At 47.6% G+C, this 7174-nt stretch overlaps 1 long non-coding RNA gene across 2 annotated transcripts in view; it reads right to left on the bottom strand.

Moving 5' to 3' along the window:
- LOC142905739 (uncharacterized) overlaps window positions 1–4803 on the bottom strand; it is a 30984-nt gene extending 26181 nt beyond the window's left edge. Inside the window, exon 1 of one of the 2 annotated variants that reach the window (XR_012929767.1) lies at window positions 4621–4803. This is a non-coding gene — a long non-coding RNA (uncharacterized LOC142905739). The remainder of the gene's footprint in view (window positions 1–4620) is intronic. The other variant, XR_012929768.1, reaches the window with a different exon arrangement.
- Window positions 4804–7174: the final 2371 nt, after the last annotated feature.

Genomic DNA, 7174 nt, shown 5'->3' with positions numbered 1-7174 from the left:
ACCATAACTCAAACGGTCATCTTCAGGTGTGTTGGTTTGCATAAATTTATTTTTAAACGGCGCATTTCTTTATTTATAAAATAACGTTTGCGTCACGCGCAGCGATTTGGCAGTTTACCCAGGACTAGTCCATCTATATTTTGAAAAGAGGAGGGGGGAGACGAAATTTTTTATAATGTATGCTGTCTGAAAGCCACTGTAAGCGTGAACAATCAATTAAGAACTGAAATGGTTTATCAAATCTTTCCAATGATTGCTAAGATAGAATCCATCTTCTCGGTTGAAATTGTCTCTGTGCTTGTATATGTGGATAGCCTCATGAACGAATCTCTCATGGAAGCCAGATGGCTTACAAAGAACCTCTGTCTTGGAAAAGTCAATGGCATGTGAGCCTACTGAATTAGAACAATGATCTGCTACGGCCGAGGTGTTGGTCCTACCGTGTTTAAGGTCTGCTTTGTGTTCACGAATGCGGTCCGAGACATGGCGTTTGGTTTCTCCAATGTAACTACTACCACAGAGGCAACTTAGTTTGTAGACACCAGGGTATTGTATGTCCGGAATCACATCTTTTACAGACGGAACCAGATCACGGATTTTATGTAATGTGTTGAAACGGACCTGGATCTTGTGTTCATTCAAGATTTTGGAGATCTTTTTTGTGATCCCAGCAATGTAGGGTAAAGTGATGGTTTTGAAAGGCTCCTCAAGAGGGTTCTTCTTCATGGTTTGAGTGATAGCTTTGCGGATTGTATAGTCGGAGTAACCATTAGCCCTAAGAGCTTGGTGTACGTGCTTGAGTTCACTGCTTATGTGTTCCTGGTCAGATATGCATTGGGCTCTATGATACAGAGTCTTGATGAGAGAATTCTTCTGTGATGGATGGTGGTGGGAATCCGGTTTCAGATAAGCATCCGTATGGGTAGCTTTCCTGTAGACAGAGTGGCTCATTGAACCATCAGGTCTCTTTTTAATTAGGACATCCAAAAAAGGTATCTTGCCATCTATTTCGACTTCCATGGTAAATCTGATGGCTGGGTGTATGGAATTGATGTGGTCGAAGAATTGGTCTAGAGCAGGCCGGCCATGTGGCCAGATGACAAAAGTGTCATCCACGTACCTCTTCCATAAGGTTGGGCGCAGAGTGGCAGTCTGGATGGCGTCAGTCTCAAATTTCTCCATGAAAATGTTAGCTATAACTGGAGAAAGGGGGGAGCCCATTGGGGTGCCCTCAGTTTGTTTGTAGAAAGTTCCATTCCAAGTGAAGTATGTATTGGTTAAACAGTGTCTCACCAGGGGGGGTACCTCAGTGTTTAGTCCTTGATGAACCAAGTCTTCAATGATTGCAATGGTGTCAGGTACAGGAACCTTGGTGAATAAGGAAACTACATCAAAACTGACAAGCAGGTCGTCTGGGGACAGGGAAATACCCTTGATTATCGATACCAGGTGAGTAGAATTTTGTACCGCAGAGGTGGTCTTTCCAGTGAAAGGATGCAGGATTTCAGACAAAAAACGAGCTAGTTTGTAGGTGGGGGAGCTGATAGTAGAGACTATGGGACGAAGAGGTGTATCAACTTTATGTATTTTAGGTAAGCCGTATAATCTTGGTGGCCTGGCAGCAGAAGGTTTCAACGAAAACTGTTTAGATTGATCAATTAATGCGGTTGAATCAGAAATTATTTTGTTGGTTTGTGTGACGAGGCTGTTGGTGGGATCTCTTTTTATTTTTGTATAACTACCATCGTCGAGTAATTCTTTAATTTTGTTGTTGTATTCTATTTTATCCATGATGACAGTAGCATTGCCTTTGTCAGCTGAGAGGACTACAATATCATTCCTCTTTTTTAATTTATATAATTCAAAACGCTCATCTTTGCTGAGGTTGCTAGCTGGCATCTTAGCGTTTTTGAGGGTTGCAGCGATTTCAGATCTTGCTACGTCTGCAGCGATGTGACCCAGGCCCCTGAGAGCAACGTCTACTTGGGCAATTATATCATTAACTGGTATGTGTTTTGGTGTGACTGCAAAGTTTAGACCTTTAGCTAAAACGGATTTCAGACCATCGGAAATAGAACTGTTACTGCGATTAATTACGACTTTATTAACGTCTAACTTTTTGGTGTGTGGGTCCGGTCTTTTGTTGAAGAGGTTAAATTTGGAAATCAGGTTTTCCTTACATTTGGTCGACATAGTAGCAGCTGAAGAGGCAGTCATATTGTCTACATGTTCCCAATCCGATGTGGACATTATTGCCGTCAATGATAAGTGTGATTTGTAGAGTGTCTTGTCTAACTGATCTAGTTCTGTGCGTATAAGTCTGATTTTATCTGATATAGATGGACTAGTCCTGGGCAAACTGCCAAATCGCTGCGCGTGACGCTAACGTGTTTTTATAAATAAATAATTGCGCCGTTTAAAAATAAATTTATGCAAACCAACACACCTGAAGATGACCGTTTGAGTTATGGTCGAAACGTCGTGAGATTTTTTATTGTTTTATATATATTATTTTGTTGTTTCTCTTCAACGTGACTTTACCGAAAAAACTAAGAATATACCTAACATTGTTGACCAAACGGGAGCCATCCCTCGACCGCATCGATCAGCCTCCCACTGCATCTGTACCAGATGGGAATTCCTCCGGTACAGCCATGGAAAGCTTCTGGTTAAAGATGATGTTCTATAATGTGGGAGCCAGAGGACATCCCTGTCGCACCCCAAGGTGAACAGGGAATAGCTCCGACTCCTGGCCACGTAGCTTTGCCTGCCCGCCATCACGAAGGCCCTTAATGATCGTGAGCAGAGAGTCAGGGACTCCGAAACTACGAAGAACTGTCCACATCCCTGGCCTACTGATGGTATCATAGGCCTTGGCCTGGTCAATAAAGCAGAGATGTAGGTCTTGTGGGAATTCCCTACACCTCTGATGTATAGCGGGCGCACAGAGAATATAGCATCAGTGCTGGCTAGGCGATGTCGAATAATCTTTGCTGGACCTTTCCCAAGCAATCCTGGTATCCCCGCCCTGTGGTACAGGCAGTTGTGACGATGTCAGTCTGCACATGGATTGCCACCATACCAGACTGTAGGGGCAATTGCTGTTAGCGAGCACCTATGAAGGCCAGAACGGTACACGAGGGGGTGGGTGGCCAGCACCACGCCTGACCGCCTTTGTCTCCCCAGTGTAGATGTTTACACAACGCACCAGGTACTCATTTGATGCTAAGTCGACCTAGGGGAGGCCCAAGACAGGTTCGAATACACGTCACCGGTGTTGGCCGTGAGCGCGGATCGAACTCGTGTCGTCAGATTCGTAGCGCAGCGTAGCGCTAACCGCTACACTACCACTCCCCACACACACAGACACACACACAGACACCGACACACACACACCAACACACCTACACACACACAGACACCGACACACACACACCAACACACTTACACACACACAGACACCTACACACACTCAGACACCGACACACACACACACCAACACACCTACACACACAGACACCGACACACACACACACCAACACACTTACACACACACCAACACACCAACACACACACAGACACCGACACACACCCACACCAACACACTTACACACACACAGACACCTACACACACTCGTACACCGACACACTCACAGACACCGACACACAAACACCAACACACTTACACACACACCAACACACCTAAACACACACAGACACCGACACACACACACACCAACACACTTACACACACACCAACACACCTAAACACACACAGACACCGACACACACACACCAACACACTTACACACACACCAACACACCTAAACACACACAGACACACACAACAACACACTTACACACACACCAACACACCAACACACACACAGACACCGACACACACACCAACACACCTACACACACACAGACACGGACACACACACACCAACACACTTACACACACACAGACACCTACACACACTCAGACACCTACACACACACCAACACACTTACACACACACCAACACACCAACACACACACAGACACCGACACACAAACACCAACACACTTACACACACACAGACACCGACACACAACAACAACCGCCATTCGCCACTAAGTGGCGGTGATGTCACCGCGACGCTTGTGCCAGGCTATGTGCACCATGAGGCACCAACACACACGCACACAGACACCGACACACACACACCAACACACTTACACACACACAGATACCGACACACACCAACACACTTACACACACACAGATACCGACACACACACCAACACACCTAGACACAGACACTGACACCAACACAGACACTGACACACACCAACACACCAACACAGACACCGACACACACACACACCAACACACTTACACACACACAGATACCGACACACACACACACCAACACACACAGACACTGACACCAACACACACACAGACACACACCAACACACACACACACCGACACACCGAAAGATACCGATACACACACCAACACACACACCTACACACTTACACACACACACCCACACACACGCGCACATTCAAGGGCTCTCACTCACACAGACTGCGCCTCCATCGATAATGCCAAACACGGAGTGTGACCCACCTGAGCTCCACTTATCTCTCTTCTCAAGCGGGGAGATTGGTGGGGGGGGGGTGTGAAAAGTGGGGGGGGGTGGAGATGAGGTGGGGGGCACCCACGTGGACGTCTCGATGCCCTCTTTCTAAACGGACCGTTGCTCTTGCAGCAGTGCATTCTGGGATTGCCATCTGTACTCGTTTTGCTATTTATCCCCGGTATCGATCAGCAACAGCCGCGCTCATGCACGACACAAAGAGAAAGACTCCCCCCCACACACCCATCCCGCACGAGTGTTGCTTTAACGAACTGTTGGGGCAAGCGCTGAGAGCGAGTAGCACCACCTACGAAGGTCGGCACAAACTCCACTCACTCACTCACACTCTGCAGAACAGGCGGAGATGATACACACTCCACTCACTCACTCTGTAGAACAGGGGGAGATGATACACACTCCACTCACTCACTCTCCCTCTGCAGAACAGGGAGAGATCATCCAAACTCCACTCACTCACTCTCTCTGCAGAACAGAGAGAGATCACACAAACTCCACTCACTCACTCTCTCTGCAGAACAGGGGGAGATCATACAAACTCCACTCATTCACTCACACTCTGCAGAACAGAGAGAGATCATACAAACTCCACTCATTCACTCTCTCGCTCTCTGCAGAACAGGGGGAGATCATACAAACTCCACTCACTCTCTCTCTCTGCAGAACAGAAGATCATAGAAACTCCACTCACTCACTCTGTAGAACAGGGGGAGATCACACAAACTCCACTCGCTCACTCTTTCTCTGCAGAACAGGGGGAGATCACACAAACTCCACTCACTCACTCTGCAGAACAGGGGGAGATCACTCAAATTCCACTCACTCACTCTCACTGCAGAACAGGGGAAGATCATCCAAACTCCGCTCACTCTGCAGAATAGGGGAGATCATACAAACTCCGCTCACTCACTCTCACTCTGCAGAACAGGGGGAGATCAAACAAACTCCACTCACTCACTCTCACTCTGTAGAACAAGGGGAGATCATATAAACTCCACTCACTCACTCTCACTCTGCAGAACAGGGGGAGATCATACAAACTCCACTCACTCTCACTCTGAAGAACAGGGGGAGATCATACAAACTCCACTCACTCACTCTGCAGAACAGGGGAGATCATACAAACTCCACTCACTCACTCTCACTCTGCAGAACAGGGGGAGATCATACAAACTCCACTCACTCTCACTCTGAAGAACAGGGGAGATCATACAAACTCCGCTCACTCACTCTCACTCTGCAGAACAGGGGGAGATCAAACAAACTCCACTCACTCACTCTCACTCTGTAGAACAAGGGGAGATCATATAAACTCCACTCACTCACTCTCACTCTGCAGAACAGGGGGAGATCATACAAACTCCACTCACTCTCACTCTGAAGAACAGGGGGAGATCATACAAACTCCACTCACTCTCACTGCAAAACAGGGGGAGATCACACAAACTCCACTCACTCACTCACACTCTGCAGAACAGAGAGAGATCACACAAACTCCACTCACTCTCACTCTGCAGAACAGGGGAGATCATACAAACTCCACTCACTCACACTCTACAGAAAAGGGGAAGATCATACAAACTCCACTCACTCTCACTCTGCAGAACAGGGGATATCATACAAACTCCACTCACTCACTCTCACTCTGCTGGACAGGGGGAGATCATACAAACTCCACTCACTCACTCTCACTCTGCTGGACAGGGGGAGATCATACAAACTCCACTCACTCTCACTCTGCTGGACAGGGGGAGATCATGCAAACTCCACCCAGAAACCCACTAACCCATCCACCCTCCAACCCACCAAACTACACACCCACCCACCTACCCACCAAACCACCCACCCACCAAAACCCACCCACCCACCCACTCCAACCCACCCTGCCTCCAAAAATCAATGTCATCGATTTCTTGCGAGACGGGGATTGCGATCCGCAAGAGGAGATAGCCGGGCATGATCGAGTCGCGAGCTCACTGGGTTACCACGGATTACAGCTCCACGTGGCCAGAGTGCGCCCGGGCGTACACGGAGGGATTTTCGGAGGCATCCATCCAGCAGTGGATAAGAATTTGGCGGTGGCTTCGATTGGAAGCCGGCAATTAGGTCGAATGTCGATTCAGAAGTGTATACATACAGACACACACGCGTCCCTGAATAAATCATTAATTAAACAATTGTTAAATTGAATAATTCACCCAATTACTTATGCAATATATATCCACTAGCCTTTTGCCCGTCCAAGGACGGGTGTATTGCAGTAAATCTGAAACTTGCAAGCGGACAGCAGAACGTGACGTGATGTATTCGTTGTATCAATTCGTGTGCAATTTGTAAGGGCGCATTGACACAGACCTATTTCATATTAAGATTATAATCCCTTGTTCATCATGACGTCCTTTTTACTTTGATGTCTCAACAGCGTTACGGAGATCACGTGACGTGAGGGTTCTGCCTTGGTAGTGAGGGTTGTGAGTTGACGCCGAGGAGTGGGGAGGAGGCGCCTCGCCCCCCACCCATGTGGAG

The sequence above is a fragment of the Petromyzon marinus genome, chromosome 58 (assembly GCF_048934315.1).
Source record: "Petromyzon marinus isolate PM22_M1 ecotype Great Lakes invasive population chromosome 58, UKy_Petmar_22M1.pri1.0, whole genome shotgun sequence".
Taxonomy (NCBI): Eukaryota; Metazoa; Chordata; class Hyperoartia; order Petromyzontiformes; family Petromyzontidae; genus Petromyzon; species Petromyzon marinus.
The sequence above is the reverse complement of the archived record's forward strand: the minus strand, read 5'-3'. Positions and strand labels throughout refer to the sequence as shown.